This window comes from Pinus tabuliformis, chromosome 5_1, assembly GCF_031772625.1.
Source record: "Pinus tabuliformis cultivar Carrire ecotype Pingquan chromosome 5_1, CPIR1, whole genome shotgun sequence".
NCBI classification, from domain to species: domain Eukaryota; kingdom Viridiplantae; phylum Streptophyta; class Pinopsida; order Pinales; family Pinaceae; genus Pinus; species Pinus tabuliformis.
In genome coordinates, this window is record NC_142305.1 from 904444922 (window position 1) to 904461528 (window position 16607).

The 16607-nt window shown below is 39.8% G+C and overlaps 1 protein-coding gene across 3 annotated transcripts in view; it reads left to right on the forward strand.

The window, feature by feature from the left end:
- The window catches only part of LOC149167739 (thioredoxin H4-2-like), a 118669-nt gene that overhangs the window by 20943 nt on the left and 81119 nt on the right, over positions 1–16607 (forward strand). The gene's annotated exons all lie outside the window — the stretch shown is intronic.

Genomic DNA, 16607 nt, shown 5'->3' on the forward strand with positions numbered 1-16607 from the left:
ACTAACCAAGAAGTTTATAAGGGTTCTCCCCTTTTGGTCAGTCCAACCATCTGACATCACAGTGCACCCTGTTTGTGCCCATGATGCCCTAAACTCCTCCAATCTTTTGGTGTAGTCGGCCTTTTCTTCTTGAAGAATCCAACCTCTAAAGTCATCATAAGAAGAGATTTTGTACCTTGGGCCAACAGTTGCAATAGCATCAACAACAGGCTGGAAAAATGGATTATTCCTTGCAACGCTGAAAGGAATATCACTTCAAAAGAGAAATTTGCCCAACAACTTCTCAGCTTGTTCTTTCTCAGTTTTTTTAAGCATTGAAGTGATAGATGGTTGTGAACCAAGCGTGGTTCTAGGAACAAAAAATGATGAGGCAACTGCCGGGTTGGTTGTAGATATTGATGCTTGAAGTAGAACCAGTGCCACTTCCATGTTCACCTGAGCCTAACACCCTTCTTGCTAGTTGCTTTTTTATTTTTGCTTTGGCCACTCTCTCGTTCTCTAATTCTTCCAATGATCTCATGGCTCTTCGGATGATTTCCGCATTTGTATTTGTGCAAGGCCCTACATCAAATCCAGGGATTTGTGTAAGGTGATACTTCAATCTATAAACCTCCCATGACATATGATGTCCACACAAGTTGCAAGTCAAGTTCACTCTATCAAACCCTCCATCAGTTCCCCAAATTCCCACAGAGGGTCCAATTTCCTTGGCATGTTTGTAACTTGGTTGAACTTTTGAGTTTTAATGTAAGATGAAGTTTGAACTTTGAAGTTGAATCTATGGCACAATAAGAATTGCAAGTTACAAAAATTAAAAAAAATTACATACATGACACAACACATTGAATTTTTAACAATTTAACAAACAAAAAAACCTCAACTCAATCCAAAATGAACTCTCTCCACTCTATGCAACAAAAATGAAAAAAAACACCATCAAATCCACTCAAAAATCTTTGATAAACAATGGGTTATAGAAACCCAAGTAAAAACAAGAAAAAACCAAAACAAAATGGCCAAATTTGGTGCCCATACCTGGAAACCACGGTTTGCCAGAGAAATTTGATCCAAAGACGAAGTTCTCTTGCTTGGGATGCTAAAATCTCCAAGCTTCCTCCTCCTCTGCCCTAGTAGACGCCTTCCAGGGTTCCTCTCCTCCTCAGCTCTCAATCCACCAGGGTTTTTCTCCTCCTCAGCTCCCAATCCACCAGGGTTTTTCTCCTCCTCAGCTCCCAATCCACGCCGCTGTCACTGTCTGTTCAAAATGAAAAAAAAATCCATTTTTTGCCTTATAAAACCCGCTGTCTGCCACCCCCACGGTAATTTCAAATCGAATTGTGATTATTACGAATTAATTGCGATAATTTGAAGTTAGCGCGATTATTTCGCGATTTTTTGAGAATTTTATTTTATTTTATTTTTATTTTTATTTTTTCGTATTAATCGGGCGATTAAATCAACATTTTTAAAAAATCCCGATTTTTTATTGTTATCGCGATTTTTGCAACACTGCTAAAAAGCTCTTTGATGTGGGTGGGATTCTGGAGATAGAAGGTGGCTTAGAAGTTGATGATAACCAGATTAGGTTTATTAACTTTTGGGAAGAAGCTCATACATCCTTTTGGTTAAACAAAAAGTGGAGAGAGGTTAAGTTTGGGTCACAAAAGGTTATCAAAGCGGACCTTAGAGGAGGGATAACCTTTGGGATTGTTAAAAATGATTATCATGTTAGTAAATGTAAGAGGTTTAGTTGCCTCCTTAAAAGAAAACACTATACATAGGTTAGTTGTTTTGCATAAACTTGATATTATTGTCATTCAAGAGACTATGGTGAAGGGGGATACTGCTATAGATATATGGTCAATGGTGTACTAAAAGCTTGGATGGATTTTATTTGAAGTCTCAGGGGGTTTATTAACTACTCGTAATACAAAATATTGATTTCTCTCATCTAATTTTCTACTGTGTGTCATTTGGTCAAATCTACTCTTTGGTTATGGGTAGGTCATTTTCCATATTAAATGTTTATGGTCCTTATGTTAGTTTTTGTAGCATCGAAGTTCTTCTACTCTCGAGACTTTGTGGAGAGGCTAAAACACAGGAGTTCTACATAACACATAAATCGTTTTTGGAAATTTCATCTAGAAGTGTTTCAATTAGATTATTAGCCAATTTTTAAATATTTCCTAAGCCTAAACTTAGGAAAATTGGTTATTGAATCAAATATTAGTTGAGAAAGGTGAGAATTATCTAGAAAATCACACGGATTGACTAAGAAATAATCTCATCCATTGATTAAGATTTAATCTTGGCCATTGGAGTCCCACTGACCATAGTGAGATTATAAGAAGAAGTCGATGAGTAGATGGAGGAACGCACTTGTGACACTTGAGATCAATATCCTTGGGCAATTTGATTTCTCTAGTGCAGCAACAGTGGTCGGAAGAGTTCGAGCTAGAGAAGGGAAGCAGAGAGGGGCAGAGATAGTGAGTCTGGAGAAATTTTCCATTTCCAGAGAGTCAAAAAGAGGAGGCTGAGATTTTCTCCGGGAGGTTGCATAGAGGTAGTGCAAAGCCTCAAGAGGGCAATTTGATCCAGCTGAAGAGGAGCTCGTTCTCAGTTCCAGAGGACTGGAATATTTTCTAGTGTGTTGGAGAGACAGTTTCTTAGTCAGTTGTAGGCATGATGGCTAGATTGGTAGCTGATTTAGGTAGAGTGTGTGAGGGACTACACTACGGTGATGTAGGGTTTGTGCAGAGCTGGTTGGACGACTAGCTTTTTAGAGGCAGTGAGGTGCCGGGATTGCTCAGAGATAGGGTAAAATCCATCAAATAATTTTTGCCAGTATTTCTCTTGGATAGATTCACCAATTTGGCAATATTTATTGCACTCAAAATTTCTCATTGCTGCTTAATAATAAAAACCCTTAGCTTCTGCATTGGTTTTCCCAAGTTGGGTTTTTCTGGGGACTTTTGTCCAAAAATAACAGTGTCATTTTTGTGTGTGCGCCAGTATTTTTTTAGTTTCCAGTGTATCTTCTGCAATATTTTTTATTTGTGAAGATTGCAGTGTGATTAATTCATTGTTGCCGTAGCAATAAACTGAATAATTAATTTATCAGTTAGAAGAATTAATTCCAGTTGTTGCAATAGAATTTCAGGGGTGAATTTTTCACATAATTAGAGCAATTTTGATTAGACGGGGAAGCTCAGAAGTGGAAAAAGAAATTCGCTGTTCAGAGGGAGTAGCAAGACGAATTTTTGCGGGCTGTGCAATGCCTAGCCAGGCAGTGCGAATTGTTGGGCAATTCAATTTTTTAGTGCAGGATTGGTAGAAAAATTCGGCTTGCCTGAGTGAGTGATTCTAACAAGCAGAGGGAGCAACAAATCAATAATTTTTGTTGAGCAGATTCCTTGTTTGGGCGCAAAAGGCTTTTGCTGCAGTTTGCAGCAACATAATTAGCGCTGGGAGGAAGAGAAAGTGCACACAGAGGGAAATTTCTCTCAGAGGGTTTCTAGCCTAGAAATCCAAATTTCAGTTGCAGTCTGCAGTAGCTGCAAGCAGATTTTCTCACTTCAGAAGGGAGTGTGTATCGCAGATTCAATAGCCGAGCAAGTGAAAGAGGGAGTTTTCCATTTTAGTTTCAGAGATGGCCACAACTAGGCTTAGAGATCAATATAGGTTAGAGGGAGCCTCTAACTATGTGATCTGGAAGGCTAGGATGTCCTTCCTATTGGATGAATTCAGCCTGAATACCTATGCAGAAATCGTTATGGTAATACCAAATGATGCATATCAACTGCAGGAATACAACAAAGAGATGGCAAAGGCGAAGTAAATGATCTTGGATGGAGTCTGGGACCATATAGTCTCGCATATATCGGCCAAGAATATGACCGAGGAGATGTGGGATGCTCTCGCTTAGCTATATCAAAATCCTTCCTAGTAGCGGAAGATGTTCCTGAAGAGAAGCTGAGAAACATCGAAGATGCAGAAGGGTGAAGTAATGGATCCCTTCCTAACTAGAATCAAGGAAATTCATGATCAACTTGTAGCTGTTGGGGAAGCACCTCAACCTACAAAGCTTGTGCGTTTGGCCCTAAATAGTGTCTCAAAGGAGTGGCAAGTATTTGACCAAAGCATATTGCGACAAGACACATTGCCAAGGTGGGACTAGATGTGGTCAAACCTATAGCAGGAGGAGATGAGGCGAGCTCTAGTAAAGAGCTCCATCAGCGAAAGCAACAACAAGGGTTAGAAGGGTGAGAAGGAAGAGGAGAATGTGGCCCTTGTATCAAAGTGTCCCAATCAGGGACAAGAGAAGAAGAAGAAGGACAAGCAGGACCAGGCGACAACATCCGCGAGTTTGGCCACTAAAATACTCAGTGTCCTCTCAGGAAGAAGGACAAGCAGGACCAGTCGACAACATCCGTAGAGAGAGACATGTTGTCCTCCAGGTTGGAGGAAGACTTTGCTATGTTTGTAGCGATACCTCCAAGAGTGAGGTGGGGCGATATGGAGCTATAGTCCCAAAGTTCTGCAGATTTGCTCAGGGTCCATTGAGGTGTCTTCCTCATGGATTATTACCTTGCTACAGGGGCCCACAATATTCAGTAGCAGGATGGATTAGTATTAGTTGTCACAGTCAGATTCCAGAGTTACAGTGGCAGACTAGTTGCAGTCAGGTGTTGAGGAGCGCAAAGCAGTGTTGACAACAAAGTAGGAGGCTCAGTAGCAGAGTCAATGGTAGTGCAGATTCCTTAGTGGACAATGCAGAGGCTAGTAGCAGCCAGATGCTCAGGAGACAAATGTAGCATAAAGACACAATTGATTCAGTATTTTAGATGCTTCTTAGTTGCAGTAGCAACAACAATAGTTGAGAGGGAGTTGTAGTGTGGATGCAGAGTTGGAAACAATATAGAAGTGTCAGCAGTAGCAGCACAGATGCAACATCAGAGTTGCGCAGTGGTCGATGGGCAGTGGTACAAAGGGTGATGCAGAGACAGGGTGTTGGAGCAGTTCAAGACTAGAACACCTTCCTCGCTAAGAGAGTGTTAGTTTTTGTAGCATTGGAGGTGTTCTAATCTCGAGACTTTGTGGAGAGGCTAAAACATGAGTTCTCCATAACAAAGAAACATTTTTGGAAATTCCACCTAGAAGTGTCTCAATTAGATTATTAACCATTTTTAAATATTTCCCAAGTCTAAACTTAGGAAAATTGGTTAATTAATCAATATTAATTGAGAAAGGTGAGAATTATCTAGAAACTCACACGGATCGACTAGGAAATAATCTCAACCATTGATTAAGATTTAATCTTGGCCGTTGGAGTCCCACAGTGAGATTATAAAAAGAAGTCAATGGGCAGATGGAGGAATGCACTTGTGACACTTGAGATCGATTTCCTTTGGTAGTTCGATTTCTCTAGAGAGCAACAACAGTCGCTGGAAGAGTTTGAGCCAGAGAAGGGAAGCAGAGAGGGCAGAGATAGTGAGTCCAGAGGAATTTTCCAGTTCCGGAGAGTTAGAAAGAGGAGGTTGTGCAGAGCCTAAAGAGGGTAATTTGATCCAGTTGAAGAGGAGCTCGTTCTCAATTCCAGAGGCTAGGAATATTTTCCAGTGCGTTGGAGAGACAGTTTCTCAGTTAGTAGTAGGTAGGACGGCTAGATTGGCAGTTGATTCAGGCAGAGCGTGTGAGGGACTTTGCTAGGGTGACGTAGGGCCTGCGCAGAGCTGGTTGGATGACTAGATTTTTGGAGGTAGTCAGGTGTTGGGATTGCTCAGAGAGGGTAAAATCCCTCAGATAATTTTTGCCAATATTTCTTTTGGATAGATACGCCAGTTTGGCAATATTTTATTGTTCACAGGATTTCTCATTGGAGCTTAATAATAAAAACCCTCACCTGCTGCTCCGGTTTCTCAAGTTGGGGTTTTCTGAGGACTTTTGTCCAAAAATCACAGTGTCATATTTTTGTGTGCGCGCCAGTGTTTTCTCAGTTTCTAGTGTATCTTCCGCAATATTTTTTATTTGTGAAGATTGTAGTGTATCAATAAACTGAATAATTAATTTATCAGTTAAAAGAATTAATTCCAGTTACTGCAATAGAATTTCAGTGGTGAAATTTTCACACTTCATGCAAATAGAAAGGATTTTTGGGAGATGTTTTCCAATTAGGATTGCTTATGAGGATATGACACAATTATTTGTTTTTTTTTTTGGGGGGGGGGGTTGTTGGGTGCTTGTCTAAATTTTTTCTTGATTCTTGTAGAGATGCAGGAGTAGAGGAGGATGCCTTGGTTGATTTTTATAACACAAGTAAGAGGAGCTTAATTTAAGTGATGTAGAAACTTTGAAAATCATCCCAACTTGGAGGAACAACAAACTTTGGGGTGGGGGCATTTCCAAGTGCCTAGATAGATTCATTTTAGCTGATCATATCTTGGTGGAGGTAGAGAGGGTAAGGTCATGGGTTGGAAGTGGGCTATTGTTAGATCAATTTCCTATTTTCTTCAGTTGGTGAAAATTGATGAGAAGCCGCTAGGGTCTTTCAAATTTAACTCTATATGTTTACAAAATGAAGAGGATCAAACTTTAGTTAAGAAGGAATTTATCTCACACACTCGCAACAATGATGGGACAACGATGTTTCAGTTCAAAGAAATTTAAAAAGGATAAAAAAGGCAACGATGGAATGGTCAAAGCAAAATTAAAAAATTTCTCAACAAGACCTATTGACAGTGAAAAAGCACATAGACCAAATCTCATGGGGCAAATGATAATGGGATTTTTCAAAAGATGATTTACGGGCTTCAAAAACACTGGAAGATGCCAAAAAAACTCTAATGGTGTGGGAAGAAGCTAAGTGAATGTAAAAGAGCAAGCCACTTGGCTGGCACATTTAGATGATAATACTAATTTTTTCATAATTTTATAATTATGAAGAAGAGTTGCAATACTATTTGGTATATTCGGGCACAAGATGGCCCATTGGTTTCTAGTTTTAAGGGGGTAGTTGATATAGGGGTTTCTCACTTGAAATTCATTCCAGTAACCCCCAAGAGATAGTAGAGATGATAAAGCTTTGTCAATGAGGAACAAGAAGAGTTGCAATACTATTTGGTATATTCGGGCACAAGATGGCCCATTGGTTTCTAGTTTTGAGGGGGTAGTTGATATAGGGGTTTCTCACTTGAAATTCATTCCAGTAACCCCCAAGAGATAGTAGAGATGATAAAGCTTTGTTAATGAGGAACAAAATGGTAACTTGGTAGAGGCAGCGATGGGCGAGGAATAGAAGGATCTTCTGTTCTTTCCAAAAAGATAATACTCTAGGGACATACGGTTTTCCTAAAGAGTTCTATTTTGGGTTCCTGAGCTTATATGTGATGTTCCTTTTTCTGGTGTTCCTTATGGCATGGTTAGGATGGACTTTTAGGGTTGGAGGTAGACATGTCACAGGTGTAGGTTTACTTCATTAGCGGGCCCAAGGGATTTTGGAGATGTTTTATGGGATTTGGAGGAGTTTACTTGCCATCATCCATCATTATGATTGATTCCGCACAACTCGCTTCTTGTTCCATTGCATTCTGATAATTCCCATAAAACAGGGTTATTATTGTGCCTAACTCAATCAATTACACTTAAGGTGGCATTTCGAGAGGAATACTTGGTGAAACACCCTATTGTAATAGCGCGTTGGAACCAAAACGAGAAGATCTACAGGATGGGATGGCTAGTGGGAATTTATTAGCGGCCTGAGGAGGCATGGCGACCAATTTACCATTTTCCCACATTAAAAAGATATTTTAATTGAATTAAAAAAAGGGAAATGTGCTCAAAGATTAAAATAAGAATAAAATAGGAGCTTCTAGAGCAGTCCATCAGATCTATAAAAGAGGAGGTTGAGGCCATTAGAGAACATCTTAGATTGGAGCATTGTCTTGTGTGAGAGGTTTGAGAACTCGGTTCTCTACTTCAATAGCTCCAGAACGGAAACCCTTAGGTGATTTTGGTGAGAGTGGACGAAAACCCACCTCATCTCCTTGGTGGATTCAACCAGAATTTGCAGGTGTAGTGATTGATTTCAGTTCAGTTTTGGGAGGGCCTGTGCAACATCGGAGCAGATTCTCGAGGCCAGCTTTTCATCTCAACTATATTGGTTGTATTTACATGTAACCCCAGTTTATCTATTATAATAAAAGCTGAGATTGTCCCTGTTCATCTTGTTATTTTGCCGCATTCTAATGGTTATATTTTTACATGGCAATGTTCTGTTAATTGAATGATAATGTTGTGGAGAAATCCTCGTTGAGTTAGATTTCTACAAAACTTAGTCAAATATCCTGTTTGGGATATTACAGTGGTATCAGAGTATCGAACTTGGCTCAGCCTGTGGGTTTTCAGCTTTTAGTTGCAGCTATCCTTATTCGAGGGTTATTTCGTCGATTTGCTGGAGTCGTAGCTTTATTGCAGTTGTTGAAGTCGAGCTTATTTTGTACAATTGCCTGAGGTGCCAAAAGGCCAAAAAAATGAATTTCTTATTGCTGGAGGATCGAGTTACCTACTGGGGGCAAAATATCTATTTTTTAATAATCAAAGGCCCAATTATTATGTGTAAAGTGCCGTGGAACATTATTTAATTTTAAAGGGGCCCCAAAACTTTATTCCATGGATATATTGGCTGACATTTTCATTTCAAGCCCAAATTAATTACTTTTAAAGGGGGCCCAAAAACTTTATTCCAATGATATATTGGATGACACTTTTATTTGAAGCCCAAAGTAATTGACAACAAAATTTCCATTTGATCGAATGGCAACCAATTTACTTAGTGGGAGGAGGATTGGAAAATTTATTAAGGGTCCGTGTCAAATTCCAAAAACCAAACTTTATCGCAGGCATTGAAGACTGAATTTTCCTGAAGGGGCCTGGAAATTTTATTAAAGTTGAGCTGCATTCAGAATATTTTCACCGTAGGCATTATTATTAAATTTTGAAGACCGAGTTTCCTCTTCGAAACACAGGAAGGACGCAAATGCTAGGGCTGAGTTCCATCTTACAACTGGACTGCGCAGTGGGTACACAAGAACAATATTCTGCTGAAAGAAATCAGTTTCCTTTTTTTGTTTGAGTGCCAGGAGTTCCATATTTTAGTTCAGAGCATATTTTCCTTTTACTGAACAAGTCTATTACAGAGGAAATCGAGTGGCTGTAACACGAGTTCGAGGGCCATATCAATCTTGCACCAGCAGCGAGTTTATGAGGCCAAAATATTGCGGAAGGTCGAATACTGGTGGGACTAATAGTTGGTTCCATAATTAATCAGCGGGCCGCATTATTGTTTCTGTGGCAGAATTATCATTTCCTGCAACACACTTGTCACTTTAGAAGAAGCTTGAAGTATCCTTCCATCTTTGTCTTCAAGGAGAAGATAGTACCAGTTGAAGTCTACAGTAGCATCCTTGGAGGGGACCGAGTAGTCACTGGTTGTTATGTCCCAGATTTGAAACCATCCCACTGGAGCCATACTTTGCATACCTGTAGCAGCTATCTGAGGGAGCAATACATCTCCAGACCTGTAGCTGTTCACTTTGAAGAGAACGAACTGATACGATGCCTTGCCAAGGATGAGTTGTGGTTATTCTGGAATGTGTTTACCTCCGTTTGGGAGCCACAGTGATTTCTATGCATTGAGGTTGAATAGTCTGTTTAAGAGGCTCGATTCTGGAGTTTTCTATTGGCTGGGTAAAGGCGTAGACCATTGTGGGTGACTACCATCATTCATGGACAGGCCGTGGCTTCATACCTGCTGATTGTATTAGGTATTACACACAGTCCTGTTTATGTGGGTGATCCAAAGGCAATCTCAGGAGGAACAAGTCGCTGAACTGAACGTTGGGAAAGTGCAACTGCAGGGTGAAGTTGACCATGCTGCTATCTAAACCAGTTCGGAAGACCGAGACCATTGTGCTGAAGGACTTGGGTGATGGTATGATCATTTTTTTGGGTGTCAAATTTGCCAAGGGTCGTTTGGGGACATGTAGAGGCCGTTTTCTTCATCTTGGATGCATGAGTATACAGCAGTTCACTGTGTGATGTAACAGCATACAAAGGGAGTCCTGTAGCATACCATAGCCACAACAAAGTATTGAACCAGATCTATGAAGGGGACAAGGACCAAAAACACCATCTTTGCAACACTAATCACCACTAATCAGGTTCTATTCCCTTGAATGCGCTATACTTTTCAAGGCGATATCAAGACTGTTAATTTCTGAGTTGCCTTATAATTTTTATCAGCTGTCACTATGAATGGTCTTCAGATTTGTTCTGGTTGAGTAAGGAAGAAAGTGTTTTCTGAGTATATATTTTTGTCTTCATAAGTTATTTTAAACCAAAACCCAAGAAAACACCTACAACAGTGGACCTCTCACTTGTATGATGAAACCTCCCATTTAAAGGCACACTAAACTCAGGGTATGTATTGTTGAGGTATAGTCTGAACATCTCTTGTTCTGGGGTTATTTGAAATATTGTTGCCTATTGCACTGTACATGCAGAAGTAGGATTGAGTATAAACATCATGTGCAGAGGGTCCTTAGCTTGTTAATGTCCAGTCTTGCATTACTGTAGCTGTCTTGTATGCCACTATTGCCACAAGCCTTGTAATAATGGAGTATTTAAAACGTCTCATGCACCAACACAACAGTCCCTCCATGGGCTGCAATATAGATCAGAAAACAAAATTGGCCAATAAACCTTTCTCAAAAGAGATCCATGCCATTCTTAACCATGAGCAGCCAAGAGATTTGCAGGAGTCGAAGATTGGACACAAAATCCTTGCACTTGGAACAGATTTGAAACACATGAGGGTCACAGGGAAAGTCCTTTTCAAACTGGATGAACTGGATGCACTCCTTTCTGAAGTGAACCAATTAGAAGGGAAGAAACTAATTTGGGCACTAAAACCAACTATGCTTTCTTTCATACAACTCAAGTTCTTGGAGAGACCTTGTGAAGGGGTCAGATTTGTAGTTGCATCTTGTCTCAGTAACATCATGAGACTAACCACCCGTGTAGCTCCTTACAATGATGATGTTATGAAGAGAGTCTTCAAGTTGATGGTAGAAACCTTACAAGACTTGGATAACTCCGTGGTACGTACATTTGGGAAGAAGCTTCAAGTTTTGGAAATTATGGCCATGACTAGGACTTATGAAACCATGTTTGATCTTGAATGTGATGACTTGATTGTGAAAATGTTCCAATGCTTTTTCAACACTAGGAGACATCATCTTGACTCAGTCAAAACACACATGCAGTCCATCTTGTCATCATGTATGAGAGGCTGTGATGCCATTTGTTGGGAGTTGCAGTCTCGATTGCTGTTCGCTTGGAGAGAACAGTTGGTCTCACCTGCTGCTTATGATCTCGTTGAAAGGTTAGTTGAGCAAAGCATAAATCTTCTTAAGAGGCAGTTGACCAGGGAGGAGTAGCTGAGAATTAGGGGCACATGCAACAGGAATGAGTTAAGGAGAGAGGGTCTTTGCTTCATCTACAAGGAACCTTGGGGACTTGACCATTCATGCTTGAGTGACACAAATGGGATCACAAAGGTAGGTTAGGAGGAGCTCATTTTGACCTTCCAGACGAGGATTCTTCTGAAGAGTATCAACAGGCATTTGAGGATGATAGCAACAATCGTGATATGCATAACTATTGAGTGGATAGCTTTGATGAGTAGCATATTATTCCCATGTGGGGAGGAGACCATGGAGATGAGCTATTAGTGGCAATCCAACATGGTGAGCGCATAGAGGAGCTCGAATAAACCTATAGAGATGCCAACAACAACCTAGATCCACATACATGTTCGATGAGTCAACACATGCAACACATAGTAGAGCACACTATGCATGATGGGCCATTTTTGGAGAGTCAGCTAGTGGCTAATATTGAGTCCATGATGGAGGAGGATGAGCAGAAGTCCCCGGTGCTAGCCATTGATGAGAGGCATGCATATGTGTAGGCTGCCAGCAGGGAGGTACTATTTGCAAACATTGGTTATTAGGAGGTGTTGGGACCTGACAGGAGAGTTTTCGCAGGTGACGAGTGGACCGGTAGAGCATAGAGTTTTCGATTAGATGAGGGGGGCCTTGTTTGGGATAGTGATGCATCCATCTTTGGGTCTACCCATTGACAAGGTGCCGGTAAATGCAGTGGTAGCTAGCAAAGCTGCAATATTTCCAGGCAACAACCCTCTCTAGGGGTACGTAAACAAAGCGTGCATCACATGTTGCCCACTTATAGGGACAGAGGCAGGGATTCCTAGACACATCTGGTTGATTGGTTGGGCAGAGCTGCATGAGCTGAGCATCGTACAACACAATGGACTCATACGCTATACAGGTGCATATGCATCCTATCCTTCCCATAGGATGGATTGGCAAGAGATCATGAGTTGGTATCTTGTTGGTAGCACAATATTCTCAGTTGGGAGCACGGTGCAACAAGGAACCTTAGACACGAGTACTACATCCTCCAGTTGGCGTGGGAGGTAGGCCAACAACTTTCTAGCATTTTAAGCCTGCTTCTAGATAGTAAGACTGACCTTGGCCTATGCCAAGGGTTGGACTGGAGAGAGGTAATGAGTTGGTACATGGTTGATGGAGCAACATTCATAGCTAGAGCTATAACACAACATGAGCCATGGAGTGTTGATGCTTGTTCTTGTTGGCATTGGGATCCAGGAGGATTTGTTGATGACAGGTTCAGGCAGAGATTGGTCTGGGATCCGGGCATTGGGGGGTCCATTCATGATGGGTCAACACAGAGGCATAGCATCACCTGGTGGTTTGTATGGGATCTGAGCATTGGGTCTTAGTTTCATTGGGCCACCAAACTGGAGGATTTGTGATGTTCTTTTTCTTGGTGTTCCTTATGGCATGGTTAGGATGGACTTTCAAGGTTGGAGGTAGACAGGTCACAGGTGCATGTTTACTTCATCAGCGGGCCTAGGGGATTTTGGAGATGTTTTATGGGGTCTGGAGGAGTTCACACGCCATCATCCATCATTAGGATTGATTCTGCACAACTCGCTTCTTGTTCCATTGCATTTTGATAATGCCCTTAAAATGGGGTTATTATTGTGCCTAACTCAATCAATTACGCTTAAGGTGTCATTCCGAGAGCAATACTTGACGAAACACCCTAGTGTAATAGTTCGTTGGAACCAGAACGAGAAAATCTACAAAATGAGATGGTTAGTGGGGATTTTCAGTGCCCTAAGGAGGCATGGCGACCAATTTATCATTTTCCCACATTAAAAAGATATTTTAATTGAATTAACAAGAGGAAAACGTGCTCAAAGATTAAAATAATAATAAAATAGGAGCTTCTATAGGGGTCCATCAGATCCATAAAAGAGGAAGAGGCCATTAGAGAACATCTTGGATTGGAGCATTGTTTTGTGTGAGAGGTTTGAGAATCTGGTTCTTTACTTCAATAGCCCTAGGACGAAAACCCTCAGGTGATTTTGGTGAGAGTGGACGAAAACCCACCTCATCTCCTTGGTGGGTTCAGCCAGAATTCACAGGTGCAATGATTGATTTCAGTTCAGTTTTTGGAGGGCTAGTGCAACATCGGAGCAGATTCTCGAGGCCAGCTTTTCATCTCAGCTATATTGGTTGTATTTGCATGTAACCTCAGTTTATCTATTATAATAAAAGCTGATATTGTTTAGGTTCATCTTGTTGTTATTTTGCCACATTCTAATGGTTATATTGTTACATTGCAATGTTATGTTAAATGAATGATAATTTTGTGGAGAAATTCCGGTCGAGTTAGATTTCTGCAAAACTCTGTCAAATATCCCATTTAGGATATTACATTATAGTGGAGGGTCGTCTAGGTATGGTGGAAGAATCTGGAATTTCAGGTAAGGTGTCGGGGCCTATAAACACTATCCTTTTAGCTTCTATTCCAATAAATGATGCAATTGACACGTTTGAGGACTTCAGACCCATATAGATGTGTAATTTCGTTGATAAAATTATTTTAAAGGCAATGGCTAGGAGATTGAAACCCATTCTGTCTAAATTCTATTTCATTAGAACAAATTGGATTTTTTCATGGTAGGCAAATTCATGATGTGTTGGTGAGGCTCAAGAGGGTCTGCATACTATCAAGACAAGGAAATTACCAGCCTTTGTGATCAAACTCGACTTATCCAAGGCCTATGGTAGTGTCTTGGTTGTATTTAAGCTGGCACATTAAAAGGTATCAAAATGATCATGACTATCATTCTAACGCATTTGCTTTGATAATGTATTACTTTTTGGTAATGATCCTGTAGGATATACTAACAGGTATGAAGAAGTTCTGGATATATATGTAAAGGCAAGTGGAATGGAGTTGAACAATAAAAAAATCATCTATTTCTTTTAATGGAATACAAAGTGGACTTGAAAGGGTATTGAAGACCATCCTTCCATACATAAAAAATCCACTTTAATAATGGGATGAATTACTTGGGTTTTACTTTAAAGGAAAATCACTATGTCATCGGGACTGGATTTGGCCATCTAGAAAGGTAGAAAAAATAATGTCAATCTAGTGTGGCTCTCTTTTGGAGACAGACTTACTCTTGCAAAATTTGTTTTGGAAGCTATACCAGTTTACTGTCTATCACTTTGCATATATTCCCATTGGCATTCAAAATGTTTAAATTTTCTTTGGAGGTGGAAAAAAGGAAAAATATGCTTTGGCCTGGGTAAATTGGAAAAGAGTAAGATTCTCCAACCCCAAACTCATGGGTGGTTGGAGGCTCAAAAACATCGAAGTTTTTGGACAAGCACTAGCAACAAAAAGCCTTTAAAGGATAATCTTGGGAAATGGGCCATGGTATCAGGTTACTAGCAAGAAGTACATGAATTCTTTGAAAGTGGAGGAGTGGCTGAAAAGCTCTCCAAAAACATATAAGAACTCGTCCAATATCTGGAAAACAATGATTTTATCCTTTATTATTCTAGGTTCTTAGTGGAAGGTACGAGATGGGAGTAAATTAAAATTGGCTTTGGATCCCTGGCTTGGTTGCAATGGGAATCAGACACTGGAGTTTGTTCACATTTGTCATCATTAAAATCTTTTCCTACTAAGACACGTGACTGATTTTGAATGAAGATCCTTTTGTAAGGAGGGAAAGAAGACTGCAGAGCTAGAGGGAGGTTAGCAGAGGAGTGTGGGGCATATGCACAACAGTTGTCGAGTGGAAATATAAATCTCCATTTAGAAGAAGATAAACTGGTATTGTAAAAAAATCCAATGAATAGTTCTTATATGGTCAAGTAAGAGTATTCATCTTTATTTGCAGTGGATTTACAAGCAGACTAAGAGTGGTAGTTGTCAAACAAGATTTTTAACCATGGATATTCACCCCCACTTTACCATGGATATTATTAACTTGTAAATAGGCTTTGTTACAATACCATGGGCCAAATACCATGACTTATGAAGATTCAATACCACATGCTCAAAAACCATAACTCATTTCACAATCAAAATATTTTATAAATATTTAATTTAAATATAATTTTGTAACATTTTTTAATTAAATTTAAAAGGAAAAAGTTATATTTTTGAGATGTCTAGACCCTCTACCCTCACTACTAGTAAAAGTATTCTGTGGAAGTAGTATGGAACTGGTATTTAATTGAAAGCACCAAGCTCTCTATGTACCTTGATGTCAGTGGCATTGGTTGTTGAACTCCTTTATCATGCCCCTATTAAAAAAATATCCATCACTCAAACAAAATCTTGACTTGACATGCTAGTTTTTATCCATCTTATTTTAATGCTTAGAGGGTGATATTGATGACAAAGATCCCAATATTGGCAATGATTTGATGATATATAGGTATTTATTGTAGCATGATTTTTTTTGGATGGTAGAGGCCATCTAGAGCCTGTTTGTTGATGTATCTTTGGTTCAAAGATGGATTGCACTCTGCGCTATTTTGGTTATGTGCATCCTTACATGCAATGTAAATGAGAATTTTGTATATGTGTATAAATGGTTTGAATTCACATGGATGCACATGAATATATATGTTTTTCTTTAAAACTTGAATATTTTATGTGTTTTTGGTCAATTGTTTTTTAGGTCTAGTTTTTTTACCGGTTTCAGTCCGGTTCCGACTGGTTCCCAGTTCAGAGGGTTTTCTGGTTCAAATACTGGTTTGGTTCTGATAACATTGATAGGTAGAATGTAGATGGTAAGAATTGACACAAAAGATGTAAAGAGATATATTAAGACATCCAGCTTCACTATTGTGAGAGTATTAGCGGCAGATGTTCCAAGTTTTAGGAAAGGTAACACTGCATTAAAAAATATCTAATGACATTACACCTTCAGGGTCAACTCACTTGGTGACTGAATTGGTCTGTGTGCACTAAACTTCATAGTTTATTAATCCTAAGCGAAGTAAATGATCTTAAAGACCCGATCCAATTAGAAAAATGCAGGTGTTTTGCAAATTAATGCTGTATTTATTCCTTTTCTAGACGCAAATTTGAGTGTAGTATGCCAACATTTCTGGGATTTAGGACAC